The sequence below is a fragment of the Astatotilapia calliptera genome, chromosome 23 (assembly GCF_900246225.1).
Source record: "Astatotilapia calliptera chromosome 23, fAstCal1.2, whole genome shotgun sequence".
Taxonomy (NCBI): domain Eukaryota; kingdom Metazoa; phylum Chordata; class Actinopteri; order Cichliformes; family Cichlidae; genus Astatotilapia; species Astatotilapia calliptera.
Window position 1 is genome coordinate 7,879,061 of NC_039323.1, and position 19,535 is coordinate 7,898,595.

Genomic DNA, 19,535 nt, shown 5'->3' on the forward strand with positions numbered 1-19,535 from the left:
TTTAACTTGACCTAAAAACCTGAAAAAATTTGACAGGTATTTCCTCTTTTGATGTGAAATGCAATTTCACAATGACTCAGAGGTTTCAATTCTTTTGTAATGAGATAGATCAACTTATCATTACAGCCATTTATTATGCTGATTTCACTTGTGTCATTTGGATTGCATTGCCTGTTGAAGTTGTGTAAGATTTTGTTTCTGCTGAAATACAATATCCATCCATTAAGCTATCTATCCATGGATCCATTTTTCTGCAGTTTATCTGCAGAGGTTTCCCTCTTCCCAGCCAACTCCTTCAGCTAATCTGGGGAAACACAAAGTGTTCCCAGGCCAGCCGAGAGATGTAATCTCTCCAACTTGTCCCGGGTCTACCCTTGGCCCTCCTTGCAGTACGACATGCCCGGAACACCTCACCCAGGCAGCAAAGTCAGATGCCCAAACCACCTAAACTGGTTTCTTTCTCTGTGAAGGAATAGCAGCTCTACACTGATTCCCTCTTGTAAGAACTCCTTACCCTATCTCCAAGCCACCTTTCAAAGAAGACTCATTTCTTCCACTTGTATCCGCAGTCTCATTCCTTTAGTGACTACCCAAAGCTTATAGGGACATAGATAGACCACTAAATCGATAGCTTCAGTTTTACGCTTAGCTCTCGCTTCACCACGACAAACTGGTGCAATGCCACAGTCAGTCTTTTAATCTCCCGCTTCCCTCACTTTGAATAAGACTCCAGGATATTTGAATTTCTCCACTTGGGGCAACAACTTGTCCATAATCCACAGTAGGTTCCTGCCGAGAATGTTTTGGCCCCTAAGGCCTGGCCACTAGATGCTCTCTCTTGAGCTACCTCTCTTGGCTCCAAGGTTGGGCCCCAGTAACCACAGTAATTTCTTTTCACAGGGTACTCGGAATCGCTCTTCATTTGTCTCCCCACCCAGGGCCAGTTTGCCTTAGGAGACCCAACCAGGGCTAAAGCCCTTGACAGTATAGCCCCTGGGATCACAGGGACACAGAAACCCCTTCCACTAACATAAGAGCGATTTATCTTGGGGTGAAATAAAGTGGTATTTGTTTAAAAACAAACAAACATTTTAACTGCTAACATTTGATGTTTACACTTGATGAAGCCAGTTATTCAAAAGCTCACTAAGAAATCAGCTACTAGATTGTTTATGTTGACTGTAATGAAGTGATATGTCATGCTGTTCTAAAGCAGGCTACACTTTATTTTGTTTTTGATGGTAGTTAAAAAAGACTGGAGGTCAGTGGAATAATAACAGTCCACCTTTAATAAGAAGACCACATTATAAGATCTAAATAAATTTATCACTGTTTTTTGTAATAATGTATTATAATAAATATGATGTAAATATTCTCAAAATAATTTTCAGACATCAAGATGGTACACTGTTAAACAGTATTTTTTTCTTTTGAAGTTTTATTGAAACCAACATATTAATTACCAAATTAATGAATTATGTGTTGGCTCATAATTAGTTTTTCACACAGAGCAGTGGCAAGTGAAATATTAACAAGCTCGTGAAGATTTCTCTTTGCTGTCCCCAAGCCTTTAGAGGACAATGATCTCTGACAGCAGCATTAGTTGCAGAGAAATCCTTTCACCACACAGGGTTGTTTGTGTCACACTGACCTTTCACTGAGAGCTGAGAGGATTTTTCCTCTTCATTCACAGACTTTGTCAGCAGTTGTTTCTTTGTGTGACCTAAACACTAGTTCCATTTCTTAGTAAACAATTTATCTCTTTGGCTCAGTATGCGCAGTGATATCGGAGTTATGGGAGCTGACGAGGTGCAGGCGGAGGCTTGTTTGATGTTGAACTTTTGAACTTGTAAAAATGTGTAAGGACTGAACTATATACTTATGTTTTTATTATACTCATTGTTTGTGCTTTACCAGAATGGATATTTAGTGAGTAGTAAAAATACAGTGCAGTCTTGCTTATGTTTCACCTTCTTTTTGCTGCTAGTAATCTGTTGGTTTAATTATGATATTATTGTAAGTTAAACATCATAAATTAAATTTAAATGCAGTAAAATCTTTAAATATACAATACAGAGCAAAGGTAACTTTTTTTGACAGCAAGTAATTCTTGTAAAAATAAAGAAGCTGATCTACATGGAGATTAGGTGGAATTGAAAACTGTCTTAGAATGATGCTACTATGATGAAGAAAAAAATAGGTCAAGTCTACTGGGGTTTCCCTTAAAAGTGACGTTAGTATACCAGCAACTTCACTAATGATTTTGTATTTCTGAAAATGACTCGTTATTTTTTTAGTAAAAGACAAAAGCACAGAGAAATGTGACAAAAACCAAATAGATGATTTGTAAAAAGTTTTTTTTTGTGTTGGAAAATGTGGAAGTTGATCAGTTGCGTCTTGTGCCAATGTTGCCTAAGCTGAACCCAAGTTTTTACATTGATGCTTCCAAGTCTGTACTTACACATATTTGTATGCTACTGTTTGTTTGAGGTTATGACTGTTTGCACCCTGTAGGCTGTAAAAGCATCATGATTCTATTTAATGATAAGAAGTCAGTTAAATATAGACGGTAACTAGAACATCCATCCATTATTGCTGAAACAATATTATTACCTGTGGAGTTTTTCCACGTATAAAGTAAATTAACATTTGTAATTACCAGCATTAAGTTGGGCGCCAAGCGAGATATTAAACAACTTTTGGCTGCAGCTTCACATTTTCTAGAATATTCTGTTTTGCTCAGTTTCTTTCTGTTTAATTAATGCATTTAAGATTTTTAATAGTTTTTTTTTTTTTTTTTTTTTTTACCAAGATATTGATTTAATTTCAGGCAAATGTGACATTTTTGTTGACGCTATTTTCTTTTTTTCTTAACTAATGAATTGGCAACTGAAAAATAAAAATAGTTAGTGGATACTTTTCTGTGGACGAGTCCGCACAGTTACAAGAAAATAGACATTCAGGCATAATATGTGACAATAATTATTGTAAGTAAGTAAAGTAAGTAAGTAAAATGTATTTATATAGTGCTTTTCACAGATAAAAATCACAAAGTGCTTTACAACACAAGAAATGGAAATATAAAACAATGTAACAGTAAATAAAACAACAATGTAAAACAATAAAAACAACATAAGAGGAAATTAATAAAATGCTTTTGTATTTAAAAGAATCAATGGAGTCCGTGCAGCGTAGAGACAGTGGAAGAGAATTCCACAGCCGTGGTGCCACTGCCTGAAAGTGCGCGGTACCACCAGCAGTCTCTGATATAATGACCTTAAAGCTTGAGAAGACGAATGTGGTTTCAGCAGGTCGATAAATATTGGGGAGCTTGACCATGTAGGGCCCCAAAGGTTAGAACTAAAATTTTAAAATGAAACCTAAAACTTACAGGCAACCAGTGAAGGGAGGCTAAAACTAGAGTAATATGAGATCTTCTCTTGATGCCTGTTAAGAGAGGTGCTGCAGTATTCTGCACAGTCTGAAGACGATTTAAGGCTGATTTGTTAAAACAAGTAAAAAGACCATTACAGTAGTCTAAACGGGAGGAAATCAAATCATAAGGGTCTAGGAAGCTGATATGCTGTCTAATTTCTGAGACCATGTGGCCTGGAGCAATAATTAGAGTTTCAGTTTTATCACAGTTTAGTTGGAACCGTGGTTAAATTGTCATTTAACCATGGCTGATTTCTGTCAGGCAATTACTTAAATTAAACAATTTCTAAAACTCAGAAATCCTGAAGGAACAGTATAGTTGAATGTCATCAGCATAGAGATGATAGGAGATATTTTTATAGCGCTTAATAATTTGGCCTAGGGGGAATATATAAAGTAGAAAGAAAACTGGACCCAGGACAGATCCTTGAGGTACCCCACATGGCAAAATTGTTGATTCTGACGTCACATAATTCATGCAAACAGTAAAAGATCTCTAAGACAAATATGACATAAACCATTTTTAAAACAGTAATCCCAAACAAGTTCTTGAGTCTGTTTATCATGCTACTGTGATCTACAGTATCAAAAGCAGAGCTGAGATCCAACAGAACCAGAACTGTGTACTCTCCAGAGAGTATCTATATAACTAGATACTCTAAGTAAGGCCGTTTCAGTGGAATACAATTTACGAGTGTGGTGCTGAAACACACACGCACACTCGCACACTCCTTCAGCATCACTTTTTCTTACGATTGCACAAACTAACATTCAGGTTAACATATTTTTTTATTTATGTTATCTGTAAAGAGACTATTTCAAAGCTGGTGAATGAAGTGTGTGTCATCTTATTTCTGCAGTGCTGTGGGAGGCTCGTGATGACCTAGATGTTTTAGCTCTGAGTCAGTGATGACTCTTTTCTCAAAGCCACCAATTTGTAATTTTAGCTTTTTTTGTTTCTGTTCAACAGGTGAATTCGGACAAGTTTTAACTACAAGTTTTAACTATATTGAGGTGGAGGAGTTGGCGAATTAAGCACCACTCAAAGACAAAAGGTAAGACTTTCTTGGAAATTAACCACTGAATTTAGCTCCGGGTTGCAGCAGTGGACTGTTTAGAGCTTGTGCATATTCGCCTGGGTTAATTAGGCTGTTTAAAGTCTAATTCATCAGAAGCTGTTACAGAGCTATTATTCGTCCATGTTTCAGTAGTGCTCTATTTTTGATTTGCAGTCTGTCATGAAAATGATGAATATGGAAATGAGAATGGTGCTGGCTGAGTCACCAGAGAATTTCAAATGAATTTGTCATGCGAAGATGCAAAGTAGTTCAGTTCTTTGACTACATCTTGCTATAACCTTGATTAACTTCAGACAAAAGCTCTATCACTACTGTTGTTATACACATGTTGTGTCTCGTTAAGCTCTCTAAAGGTATATTACAAGAGGCCTAGTCTGGATAAATGTAAATGTATAATCTATTGTATGTATTTATCTTTTCCTGCTTAATAGTTAAAACTAAACTGAATCTCTCTTTTTCATATTTTTAATCTGGATTCCCTGTGTTACTCTGTTAAATATTAATTAGATTAGGCTTAAAGTATAGGTTTAAGGTGGCCTTAACCCATAATAATTAGCTTTTGTTAAAGACGGCTATGTCCGTGGCTATAGACATAGCTGATTAGATGCCATACTGTTGGGTAAATCAGACCCAAGATGGGTTGTTTAAATAAAAATATCAAATATCCTTCTAGAAAAATCTAGAAGTCTAGGCATCTTGGAAATGCCTCCAGGCAGTTATTTGAAGCTCTTTTGTGAATCAGTAGGCGAGAGCCTGAGTATAATAATTTTAAAGGTCACTTTGACTTAAAAACTAAAAGTACAGAAACATCACTCAAATGAGATTGAGATTTTTATATTAAAAAACAACAAAAAATTGTTTTGGCCCAAATTAAGGTGCAAGTTATTCTTCTACAAGACGTGTCCATAGTTTTTGACAACATCATGGTTTTATTAACAACTTGATTCAGAGCTCAGTGTCTGTGGATCATCAGACTAGACTGTTATAGAATTGACTAATATATTTTTATTTTTTTGGATTTTGTATTCACCATATCACTTTATGACTCTGGTTATGCCAACGGTGACTGATATAACTTCAAGTACAAATGGGCTAGTAGCCTCTTTCTTTTCTAACTCGCTGTTCTTTTTAGTGTTTGCTGTAATTGTTTCATACATTATACACATTGAAAAAGACTTAATGTGGTGCAGTACATGAGGGAAAAATGTTTTATTTGCACACATCATTGACATTATTTGACTTTGTCCAGTAACGGCAAGTAAAAAATAATGTTTTATAATTATTTATTCAGTGCAGAAAGGCGTTGGATTTGGGGGTCTTTATAACAAGTGTTATTATTAGGGCTGAAATTCATAGAAATATCTAACACTATATGTGCTATCACAAGCCACGGTCATGGGATTATTAACTATTATTGCAATTTCCTCTTTAGTTTGTGTGGAGCGAAATTCTTTTATTTTTAAACTTTAAGTCACAACTGATTCTGCAATTATATGGGGAGACTTAAAATACAACTGCACACAGCTTAATAAAAATATGTATAATCGGTGCAATTCCCATTTCACGTAATGGCGTTAATGGCATATAAGCATTTCCCTTTATTATGGAAGTTTTGCTCAAACAAAAGTGGACAGTAGATGTTTTATAGTTTAGAAGCTGAGGGGTTGTTTAGTTTTAATCAAAATGACAATTTCTTGTTGTTCAAACATTACCTTTTTATGCTAACACTGTTTAATGAAAAATGGTAAAACGTGTAACATCTTCAGAATGATTATTTTCTGCCTGTAGTCAAAAGATAATATGGTTTAAAACTAAGACTGGATTTTTGTACATGCATTGCAGAAATGTCCTGTTACATTCAAAGGCTGAGCTAAAAGCAGATATGGCTATCTTTGGCTATCTCTGAAAAGTTCAGTCAATCAATAAATGTAGTCCAGCGTAGTTAATGCCAAAGAACACTGTAGATAGACATACCCACTGCATCCGGTTTACTTTATTTCTAATGATTAAACAATAGCTCAACTGACGTGTAAGGATGTTTGCTACATTGCATATCTACACAGGTCTTGTTAGACTTTTAGATCCCATGTCACTTGTTTGTGAGTTCTGCATGATGAATGATGTTTAATTTAAGCTTGTGCAGTGGCAGACAACGGAAGAGTGCACTCTTTATCTGAGATTAACTCCAGTCAATAAAGAGAGATTTTGGCCAGAGCAAAGTTGTTTGGGTGTGCCCTGATATATTAATCTGTGGAAAATAATGTTGCTAAGTCATCTGGAAAAGGACAAGCGCATAATCTCAGACAGAGCAGTCAAGTAATATCATTACTTGTGCAGGTTTTCTACTTGTTCAGTTTGCTCAGAGGGCTACTGCTTGTACGGTGGGAATGCAGTGTTGATTCTTATTTAAGTGGTTGTCTTCTTGTGGTCAAATGTTGGTCATATAGGGCTGCAAGTCCACGTTTAATTTTGATTGCTTTCCCCATGCTGCCAGTCGTCCTCCTGAACTCCAGTGACCCACTTGGCGTCAGGATTAGGCCCCTGGCTCAGGTCCTGCTCTTCTGGGAGAGGAGGGCAGCAGTAGTCAAGGGGCCCCTGCCAACTACTGCGGCTTGTGTCTCAAAGATTCCTGTCTGTGGATTAAAAATGCAAAACAAAGACTCCTTTTGTGCCGCTGGGCCTGAGGATGTGTGTGCAGTGAGTGGAAACACAGCTGGCTGCCCTGTGTTTAGTTTGGTTGGTATAACTGTGCAGCAGACTGGTGGGCAATGTTGACAAGCTTGTGCTGTGGATTTTATTGCTTACAGGCCAAATGAGTATGACATTATTAAAACCATCGAATCTTCCACTAGCCACAGGAAAGACTGCTCTGCCTGTAAACTGAGAGAATCGCATCATTAATTGCTGTGTGAATGCCACTAGGATGTGCAGACCTTGAAGCTGCCTCTCACAGGATGTGTGACTGAGTAATTTATTCACCAAAGTGTTGTTGTTGATTTGTGTGACCTGCTTGGCAGTGAGGCTGTTGCTGTTGCTGCTTGTTAAAACGGCATAATATTATCCTACACTGTAAAAACGATAACTAGCAATTGTTGATTTCACTAAAGTTTTTAAATTAAACTGACTTAGAAATAAAACTTTCCATTTACAACCTAAAAAAGCTTGTCTACCCAACAAATTTCTTTCATTGTTGTCCTAACTAAGATTTTCTAGACAGCATAACAAAGATTATCAACTTTTGAGCAGAGTTTCTGAGTCAAGTTGGGAACCAGTGGGAAACCCCGTAGATGACTGGCACATGTGGTCTGAACAAGTTTGAACTAAACCAAACGGACTTTCAACTGAGCCTGAGCAGACCTGAGCTGTGTGATAGTGGTTTACCATGTGTTCTAGACTAAAAACCTCCTAAGAAAATTTGAACCATCGTGGCTAGATTTGGATGTAAAATGCAATTTTTCGACCATTGAGGATTTTCACTTCTGCAGTTTTGGACAGGTGCTGGAGCTGCCGACCATTTACCCTAGCAGGTAAGCTAACTACATGTGTTATTAAGGTTTTCTACAAGCGCCTAGGCTGCATCCTCCTGAGGACCCGGGAGGATGGAACTAGTAAAACACTGAAAAAGGCCAACTATAGCATTTTTAAGTTATCTAAGTGACTTAATTGACCCCCCCCCCTTGGCTAGCTATCGAGCTGGTGGGTAACAGACGTCTCCGAAAGCGTCGGAGCACTTTTGCAAGTATATGTTGTCTTAATAAACTGAACAGATATTAGCAATTTACACAGCTACATTAACGCCTGAAAATATCTTAAAAGTTTATTTTGTGACCCAGAAAGAGTAATATTAAAACTAATTCCACAGATAGAATTTGCACATGCGCAATAAGGATCGGGGAGTCCGATCCGTAACTTTTTTCTCTCGTTTTTTTTCTACATTATATTGAAATGTTTCAATATTGCAAACATTTTAAGAGATGCTTATTATAAGGAGGACATATTTCTCGGACGCATTTAGAGGAGTCCACTATGAATTTGGGCAGCCTTCGTCGCGCCGCTGTGTCGTAATCGGGCTACAAGCAGCCTCTGAAGGTTTTAGCTCAGAGAAAGACTTCAGTAGATTCATTGCTGGACATCTCTATAATGACTTTACTGTGAAATGGGAAAATGTTGTATTTTGTTTCTTTCGAAGGCAAAAAAAAGAAGATGTTTACTTTATAATAAACTTATTAGTTATCTTAGCTAAATTTTATTTTCACAAATGCAAATACAGTAACAAAAAACCTAATTTTAAACATTACTATAATGATGTTTTATGTTACATAAAATTGATTAGTGGATCACTTAACAAAAAGGCTATGAAAACTATTACCATTTGTAGTAATTACAAATTATTTGAATGTATGTAATTCTTTGTATTACACCCCCTGGCATGTGTTAATTTTGTTCTGATTGTATACATGTTCTGTGTACTGTTTCTTAATAAAGTTTAATATTTAAAAAAATAAAAAAAAGGTTTTAGCTCAGAGTAGTGGCCAGCGCAAAAAGTAATGTTTAATGTTAAACACTCTGAAATTCAGACAGACATCACTAAATGACGGTATCTCACACTGGCTTTTTACAGCACTTCTGCCATGGTAAAACTTATTAGCTTATTACCCGTTTTGTAACCAGTTTCAATGTTATCTTTGCATGAAAACGTTATGTTAACCTTGACAACAAACTGGGCCAAGCACGCGTTGTCATGGAGACGCTTTCATGGGTCGGTGTAGGATATGTGCGCCAATTATATGACAGTGATATAAGTAACTTGCATATTGTCTAATATTGTTTTTTCACTTTTTCAATAGTCACCGTTTATCCGGTGCAGCACTGTTACTTTAAAGTAATGTTTAAAGCTGACTTGACAGTTTGTCAGCTGGTGTAAGATTGCCTAATGTACTGTAAGTTAATGTCACACGCAAATTAAAGTTGTACTTCATGCTCTGTATTATAAGATTGCTACATTTTCAGAGCTTTTTACATAATGGGGAAGGAGACAATATTAAAGGAATGATTGTGTGTTGTTGATGTATACTGTGTTACAGATAGTATTAATTTTTCTATAGTTATTGCATTTTTTTATCATAGTAACAAAAAAATGTTTGAATTCAAGCTTGCATTTATGTTACATGTCATGTATGTTATCAATCATATACTTGATATAGTAGACAAGTGGTCATATGTAAGTTAATATGATTCCTTACATATTTTTTTCATGATGTCTCTGGTTTTGGCTTGTTGATGTATTCAGCTCCTGCATCTATGGATTCCTTCTGTGTGTTAGATATGGATGTTTTATCTCATTGCAAAAGTGCTTTTGGCAAAATTGACTATGTCTCTTGTGTTTCAGGGGTGGAGTTCATGCAGTGCCGATTTTGCAAATTCACAAGCTCCAGTCAAGAGACTCTTTTGAAACATTTCCGCCTTCATCACGGACAAGGTGCACATTGGCCATGCATTCACACAGACTTTGTATGTGTATTTAAAACACCTGGAGCATTACGATCACACCTCTCAAGGTCACACTCAATAGTAAAAATCCACAAAAATTCCACATTTCAGTGTGAACATAATATATATTTGCATATTGATACTGTTTTTTGTGGAGGGTGTTTCTATTCCTGTGCAAAATGTGTATTCATGAGAGATTTTTGAAGTAGGTTTTGCGGTTGATAACACAGTCAGGCATATAACATGGTGCAGACTGTACAAGGCAGCTACCCAGAAATTTTCTGTGCTGAATAAATGGCAATATTTTGGTTATTGTCTTGTTTAGATATCTGAAGAATTTCATCGGATCACAAGCAAAGACCTCCTGGGGACGTTCAATGCATCCCTGGACAAATTTGTGCCTGGCCTGCTGAAACTATACCGGTCTAAGAAGGGAGCTCTTGGTGAGGAGATGGAAGACATCTTGGATAAACTTGATGAACAGGTAAGTGCTCCTTTACCTGACATTTTTAGAAGAGAGTATACCTTTGTCATAACAGAAAAAAATGTTGGCTTCAGCCAAAACACATCAATGGAAATGAATGTCATCAGTCATTACTTTGTTTTTATTTGGCGGTATTTTATTTAATTTGTAAAAAGAAAGTAAAATTGTTAAAATGGTGTTTTGTTTTTTTAAGTTTTACATGTTGCTGGGCCTGATCTGTATTTTATTTTCATTACTATAAGAGTTCTGATTTTGCATTGTGTGTAGGTACACCACGTTACTATACTAATTTAAATGCTTGTTTTCCACTGAATGCTCTTTAGACATCTGACATTGTGTCCCACCAAAAGACAGCAGCACTGAGAGGCCTGCCCATTTTCCTCGGAGAGGATGCAACACAGGTTTTCCTGAAGTGCTTAGTAAGTACAAAAAAGTAATGCAAGAAAAACTAGTTGCTATGAGATGTTTTTAAAAGATGATTTAATCCAAAATGGAAATGTACACTTCCTCAGTGCAGTCCAGATAATTTTATGGTGAGGATTGCAGTTGTCATAACTCTCGCTGCTTTTTTTTCTGCTGAGGAGCACCTGGGCATTGTTAGTGGGTGTTCAACAGCAGAAAATATTTTTGTACAAAACTCATCACAAGGTTGGTTGGTGAAAGATATTGTGCCGTTAATTAAAGGAAAATAAGCTTTTTCTTTTTAAAACCTCCATGAGTCAAATGAGCATCATGGTATAGAGGTTAAAGTTAAGATCTTTAGAAATGTATTTTGTCTTTAATTTTTCTTAGCTTTCAATAATTCATATTTTACTTTTCTTCTCTTCAGGACACTGACATTTTGGAACCAGTGTTGAACGGTGCATCAGTTGCCATCCTCACCATCCTGCAAGATGACGATGCCGATACGTCTGTGCGAGAACATGCTGTTGTGTTGGAAGGGGACATCGTGCTACATAACATTCCAGACCTCTCTACTGCCTTGGCATACCTCTTTGGCCTTCTGTATGCCCTCAACATTGATTATCCAAAGCAGATGAGTTTACCTTTGAAGCAATTCAGGTCATCTTTTTTGAACTCGGTGGCTCTCGATGCTCACAGCGCATAAGGTCTCTAAAAACAAAGCTTTTGCTGTGACTGTTAACGGGGAAGCCAGACATGAGTTTAACTTGTTCTTAAACATGTTTAAGTGCATTGTAGAGTCATGTAAAAAAACAAAACAAAACCCAGTAGTTCAACCCCTTTCCCTCTATATAATCGTTCATTTTACCTGATAGTTCACTGTTCATTGATGGTAACATTTCTAATAACTTTTGACTTCTGTAGTTCATCATAGTGAGCCCATGTAAAATGTCAATGTCTGGGTACAAAGGCAATTGTTTGTTGCACTACCCTATTTAGTGTGCAATAGTTAAGTTAAGCTTTTACAGGACAGTCAGGGTGTGAACGTGAATGACTAAGCTGCTGGACACTTTTCTTTTTTTCTGGACTCTGGAATTTTAATGTCTCTGCTGGGGTGCTCAAAGCACCCTAAAGAAACTGGCAACACGTTTTTTTCTGTTTGTTTGCTTTTTTACAGAAATTCACCCCACTGCCCATGACCTTCTGAAATATACTGAAAGCACTGTTGAAAAAAATAGATACGTTTTTACATAACATTCAGTTGTGCTTTGTTTTATTCTATATCTGTTTGAGTGTTTTTTCAAGTACGATAACAGCATACATTTTTCTTTATTAATATTGGTAAATTTTCAACTCACTGGAGTAAGAATTGTATGATTATTCAACAAGAATATCTGTGTTTGGTGAATTTAGGAATACATGGCCTTGGAGGGAATGATTGTATGTTAATTCAACAGGAATATCTTTGTTTGGTGAAGGCAGAAATACATGGCATTGAAACCAGAATTTCTTTGTTAGACTTACAGGATTATCCTAATTAGGTGAACAAGTAGATCCAAGTTGGCAGAACATGAAAATATTAGTTAAGTCAACTACAGTTGGCAGAAGTTGAGAAAACTCAAAAATCTCTTGCATCATGTTGCCTTGAAATTTTAAGTTTTCTCAACTTTTTCTTTTTTACAGTGTAGATATTTGCTATCACTTACAGCAGAATGAACACCCTCTCTTCCTTATGGCTTTCTAAACCCTGCATTGTGTCTGTTTTGCTGAAAATTGTGTGAGAATAAAGGGTGAGGCTTATAAGCACCACAGGTTTTTAAGTGGTTGACAGACTTTCAAGAAATCTTGTTAAAGCTGTGGTCTGTGCTCCCACACTTGGGATCAATGAGAGTTCACCCATCCCCTGTTCTCAGGTATCGGGGTTTTGACAGATGATGGGGAAAACACAAAGGTTGCTATGAAACCAGAGTTCATCTACTCATGTGATATAAGACCTGCTGGACAGTGTTATCTGTAGTTTGGGTTCAAAGTTTCACAAAATGTCCCTTTTTAAACTGTTTTGCCTTAACATTATTTAGGGCATTGCGTCATATTTTAGACTTGAGAAAAGCATCTAGAGCATAGGTGTCAAACTCTGGCCATACCAAATTACTATTAGAGCAGGCCTACTGGTATTATACAGCTAATGTATATATTGTTTAGTATTAAGCTTTGCTGTTCCATATTCAGTTTTTCAGCTAAACTTGTTTGAGTCCATAAGAAAAGATTTATTCTTATATCTAGAGGAAGATTTTTTTTTTCAATAAATATTAATGTTAGCCCGTGACTTTGTTCCATTTTGAATTTTGGCCTACTGTGTATTTGAGTTTGACACCCCTGATCTAGAGAGCCATTAAATTAGGTTTCTAACAGGCTGGAAGAATGTTCAAATGAATTGGACTTAAAGTATGAGGATTGTTTGCAAGACTGTCTGGTTTGGTGCACAGACAACTTCCTGAGTTAAATATTTAGTTATAAACTGACTGGTATGCAGAATCTTTTGAGATGAGATTTTTTGATACCGGGTTTTTTTCTGGTTTAAATTGATTTGATTTTAATTTTAGTCATAATTAAGGCATCTGTTTTTTTTTAGTCTAGTTTTAGTCAACTAAATATTGTAAGATTATAGCTGAGTTAAATATATAATGTGTAAATTTTGATAATAAAAGTGATTGATAATCAATCTAATAAAACCAGGAAGTCTTGGCCCAAATATTTGGTGTTAAAAGCGTCATATTCACAGGATAAGTCACTGAAAATAAGTGATGGGTTTTCTGATTGTCTTGTCTAGATTACTGATATATTTGTTTTTTATGAATGTAAAAGGCAAAAACTTTTCATTCGCATCTGCAAGCTGCGCATAACTGCAGTCTTCTTGACTTCTTTGAATGCTTCGAAGACAGAATACTGATGAATAACACCATAACAAAAGGTCTTGTTTTAATAACATTGTGAGGGAGAAAACATTTTCATCCTGACATTTTCATTTTAAATAACCATGACAGGTGGAGCTGTCTGGGGCTTTATTGTGCATCTGTATTAGTAGCTGCTGCTCCAGCCTGCATATGAACAAATGGTTCCTGCTCTCATTAGAGTGGAATATAATCATTATACAGTTATTTAATACTGTCCAGTGTAAACTAGGGATATTCCCTGTGACTAATTTACCAGTTGTTTATTGCTATAGTCACATTAGGCATTCGGAAATTGCGGCATAACCAAAATTATTGCAAACAACCACAGAGACATGTCGCAGGCAATTTGTGCTCACCAGTGCAGACTGACTAAGATTGAGTGCAGCATTTTGGCAATGAATTGGATGAGAATTAATAATAAAACTTTCACCAGTCTGTCTGATAGTAATTCTAGTCATTCCATGTCACACTGCAATTGTTGTGATTGAGACAGGTTTCCCTCCACTTAGCGACCTTTGTAGTAGTTTTGTGATTGAAAGCGGTGCCGAGAGGTTGCTGCACGCTCAGAATCTCTGTGTAGTTGGTGGAAAATATTCAAAGCAATCACCACTGATGATGTTTATTTTATTTATTTAATTTTCTCTCTTGTAGGAGGTTGGTGGACTATTTTTACTCTAGTTTGGTTGAGCCATAAATGAGAGAGAATTATAGAATTTTGGGCTAAAAGCCAAAAAACAAACAAAACAAAATATCCAAACCCGAGGACAGTCTAATTTTTTTAAATCAAACAACATCTGTACAAATCATCAGTGTATTTAAGGACCTTAAGTAACATTCTTCAGTTATAAAAATGTGTGCTTTCCTCACTGTTAACATCAACAGACCAGTGCAGAAAGTTAATACAACCACATTACATGCACATAGGAAGAGGCTGTCAGTGATGTGGGGACCAGTGACTGCAGAATGTTAGTGAAATTCAAAGACTTTCAGCGACAGCAGGAACAGTAACTTTTAATGACTAGAAGCAGCAAGTTAAAATTTTCTCTGCTCTGAGGGGAAGTGATTGATTTGTTATCTTTCGTGACATGACCACGAAAGGTAACAAAGGATACCACTGACTAATGCATAGGTAACCTTGTAAATACATTACTGGGTTACCGACACAGCTGAAGGCATTAATGCATACTTGTGACCTACGGTTAGCATTGTGTTTATTGCTCTATATGTGGACAGGGCTTTAGAATAATTTAACTGAGTATTTCTGGTCAGACAAATTGTAGTAATCTAGCGTTTTGTTAATTTTTTTTTTGTTAATTTCCGAGCTTACTGAGTCATATGTGAAAGCTGCTTTTGCTGTATTCTATCTTCTATCCATTTTTGGATCTTTGGCTCTTTTTCTCTGCTTTCCACGACCCCCTTAACTGAGAAGTAAAAGTGCTCTGCCTCACAAGTAGAATCTGCTTTATTATAAGTTAGGGACAAAAAGTACTGTTTGAATTGGTGCGTAGCCATGTTCACTGCATGAAGACAACAGTGCAGTAATGTTTACAGAACACATGTGTTACTGCACTGCTGCACAGGTGGAACCTGCAGAGTGTTTCACATCCACAGACTCCAGTTCATGACAAAAGGAGTCGCTCGCGGTAGTCTAATAATTCTTAGTGTATGATGGAGAGAGTATCAGCTGCGGAGGAATTCGGCTGAGCTATTTTTACACTGCACGGTGAGGCCGGTTGCTATGGTGTTGCCCATTGGCACAGTTGCTGTGTTGGCATCTCAGCGCCGGGGTGTGGCGGAGTGCGTGACGAGCGGCGCCATAGATCCACTTCAGAGTGACTCATATCCTCAGAGCTCTGGTGCCCTACATCTGAATGCACACACCCACATACAGGCATTCAACAATGTTGTGTGAGCCACATAAAAATTATGATAAATGACTGTCGTCAGTCAGTGCTTTTTGAGATGTTTCGGTGTGAAAAATGCATATGTGAGTGAGGCTGTTTGGTTGATGTTGTTAAAGCCCGATGAAAATGCAGCACATCTTCATTGCTTTCTTCCTTGACGTTGGTCCCCGCTGAGGCTTAGGAAACACCAGGAAGCCTTTTCAAATCATGTGATTAAATGAGGAAACGTGAGATGCAGGCAGTTTGACTCCCTCTTCACACCTTTTGTGAAGTATACACGCTGTGGAATACTAAGGATTTGTGTTGACAGAGTGTAGTGTTATTAGTGAGAAGAGGAAGGTGTTGCTTGTGGAGCTGTGATTAAGTTAGATCGGAGGAGGAGGAAAGTAGGTCACTGGGCCAGCAGGTCAGTGAAGCACAGATGACATCACAGTTATACAACGCCTGTTCTCCCAGTTACACAACGTTCGCTCTGTGCCGAAAGCTACTGCTTCAACTACAATGTTTTCTTTCTGTCTTTCATTGTGCTCTAATATAGCCAATTTATTTATGAAATTGTCTTACATTCGATGGCCTCTGTTGCCTTTTCTTTTTTTCTTTTTTCCTTTTTCCCCCCCAGTCTTAATTTGCAATCCAGTTTAGCTTGCCTGCTTTTAAGATGATGTACAGCCAAAAAGGAAAAGCTCTTTGTGTCTGTTGGTACAAAATCTTTAGACAATGCTCTTTACTACAACTCACCGCTCCCTTTTACAGTGCTGTGCCAATGTGTAGTTGGCCACTTGTGTTGACAAAGGTTTAATCTCAGTTAAGACATCCACTCTCTAATGTATTTGTGTGAAAAGCGTCACATGTAGGGTGCAGTAAAATAACACTGCATAGCTGAAAGTCAGTGGGCCATGACAGAACCTACTCCTCCCTCTTACCTTCATTTTTTCCACTGTCCCAACACTAAGGTGTAAACACTTCCAGTGCCAACTTCCTTCCTTATTTTGATTGACTTGACAGCAAGTTTATTCCAACCAATAGAAATCCTTTTTTTAAACCAGTATTGTCATTGCTGACTGAAGTTTCCATTACACACGTACTATACCTGCTAGTTCATATCTCAGTTATTTGTGTACTTTAATCAGTTTTAAGTAGACAGTGTTTGCATCTGTTTAAAAATGTTTCAGGCTTCTGAAGTTCTGGCATCACCATATATGATGGTGAAAATTGTTTTTATGTCATTATTTGTAGTCCCCCCCTTTTGACAAAAACCAAAAATCCTGTACATATAAATAAATAAGATCCATCCGCTTCTTCTTTTCAGTGTGGCGGGGGGGCTATCCCAGCTGTCATAGGGCGAGAGGCGGGGTACACCCTGGACAGGTCGCCAGTCTGTCGCAGGGCTAACACACAGAGCCAGACAATCATTCGCACTGACACTCACTCCCGCATTCACACCTATAGGCAATTTAGACTAATCAATTAACCTATCCCCACAAACTACATGTCTTTGGACTGTGGGAGGAAGCCGGAGTACCCGGAGGGAACCCACGCAAACACGGGGAGAACATGCAAACTCCACACAGAAAGACCCTGATGGTGGAATTGATCTCAGGACCTTCTTGCTGTGCGGCAACAGTGCTAACCACTGTGCTGCTAAACAAGATATAAACTTTAAATGAATGGAAAGAACAAATTACTGAATGAAAATGTGCACATTGAAGCTCTAGCTCATGATACTCTTTTTACAATGCATTTTCTGAATTGCAACATTTTGATGACTAGATTTCAATGGAATATGAAAAGTAAATAAGACAGAAATATTTTAAATCACATTAAAAAGAACTATATTTTAATTATGTGAGGTGGCTGATGTATATTTTTTGAAACGTACCATAAATATGCATATTGGATCCAGAGTTATGTTTATTATTATTGTTGTTTTTTAGCTTTAATTTTCAATACACTTTAGTTTTAGTTGATTTCAAGGGTGGGTTGATTGCTTGATTCAGTTTAAATATGTAATGCTACCTCTGTGGTGACTCCTTGTGAATAAGGCAACTGCTGAAAGTAGCTTTATTTTTATTGGTTTTTTCATTCATTTTCATTTTTTTATTTCAATTAACTGAAGAGCTTTGTTTACTCTAATAATACACCTACACTCACTCATTCTATCGGTGAGTGTAGGTGTAATTCTTCTTTTTGGCTTTACCAAATGTTAACAGGCCTAATTTAAACTCTTTAAATTATGTCTACCAAGATTCATGGGGAAAAACACTGAAGGGATTTTCTCACCAACACAAATAGGCCGTTATGTTGAGAAAGCCTCCCACATAGGTTGTGACGGTAACTGGTTCATGAAGTAAATGGGTCAAATATTTAGGCTAGAGACCCAGCGGGCTTTCTCATTTTAATTTGAAATCTAGTGTACCTGGGCAAAGAGAATAGATAGTAGAGATGGGTGGTAGAAAGAGTATTTCAGTTACTGATGGTTGCATTTGTGGCTTGTTTAAATCAAGACAGATTCTGGTATATCTGACACAGCAGCACACAAGCAGGCAAATATTTGGTAGTAAGTACCCTAATTTATTTTTTTTATTTTTTTATCGTTTTTAAAATTACTTCTGTCACCATTTTAAATTTTTTTTGGGATGTTGCACTCGAGCCAAACCCTACTAGCCAAGGTTTTTACAATGGCCTAAAAAAGTATGTTTGTAGTTAAACCATAATGTATTTGATTACAGTTATGACTATGACGATCAAACGTCAATTTAAGTAATTAATTCAAAAATTGTAATCCACAGGATTTTTTTTTTCTTTTTTTGTGCAACTGCACATCTATTAATATATTTTTATTTTACTTTTTGTTTTTGTTGTTTGAGTTTGTTAGTATTTAGAGTCCACTTTTGCCACACTTACTTTAGATTGCTTGGGTGATTTGCAGTTAGCAATGGAGCATATAATCCAGTGTAATTTTATGTAATTGATAACAGCCTCACTGTTTACTGTTCACTCTCTGTGACAGAGCTGTTTGAGGTTACAGCTATTGCAAACCCAACACATTCTGCTGCTGTTTCATTGGCAAAACACACAAAGAATTGCCAAAGAAACTACGCAATGACTATTTGATGTAGTACAAAACTCCACTTGGTTTTATTAAAGTAAAGGGATGTATTACCACATTATACTATACAAAAAGAACAGTCTCATTGATGCTGACCCACTGCAAACACAAAAAAATAAATTGATGAGAACATCAGCACTCATAATTGTTTACTATATGTAATGGTTTTAATATTACATGGCAGCAGAAAGAAACTGACTCATTTCAGCCTTTGGCTTTCCTCGGCGTCTCTGTTGCACATGTAGGATGTGACCCCTATTAAAGCACCACCTTAATATAAGCTGTGGTGGATGCAGGTGATTATAGTCATACATTCAACAGCAACAGCAAAATTCACTGTGCTGATGTGAGTGCTGATATTGTGCTGCCACATTAAGAGTGAATAACAATTGCAGGTCGACAGTTCTATTCTTGAATTCAGGTAAAGCAGTTTTGCAGGATTCACAGTTCAAACTTAACCTTATCTTATACTGGACCTTGGTGTTGCCCATTAGTTCATCTGGTTCTGAAATAAGCTGTTTTAGCTCCCTTCCCATTTGAAACTGAGCTTTATCCTCTGTCACTGACATCATACAGAGCCAATAGTAATACAGTAGTATTAAAATAAACTGTAATCAATAACTCTTAACCTATATCTCACTTCCACACCTAGTGTTAAGAGTCAACTCTTAGAACCAG

General features: G+C 36.9%; 1 protein-coding gene across 2 annotated transcripts in view; it reads left to right on the forward strand.

Annotated features, from left to right (window-relative positions):
• Nucleotides 1-19,535, forward strand: part of clocka (clock circadian regulator a) — a 35,258-nt gene that overhangs the window by 3,174 nt on the left and 12,549 nt on the right. For both annotated transcript variants that reach the window (XM_026157730.1, XM_026157729.1), the window contains exon 2: nucleotides 4,406-4,490. The gene's annotated coding sequence lies outside the window, so the exon portion shown is untranslated. The remainder of the gene's footprint in view (nucleotides 1-4,405; nucleotides 4,491-19,535) is intronic.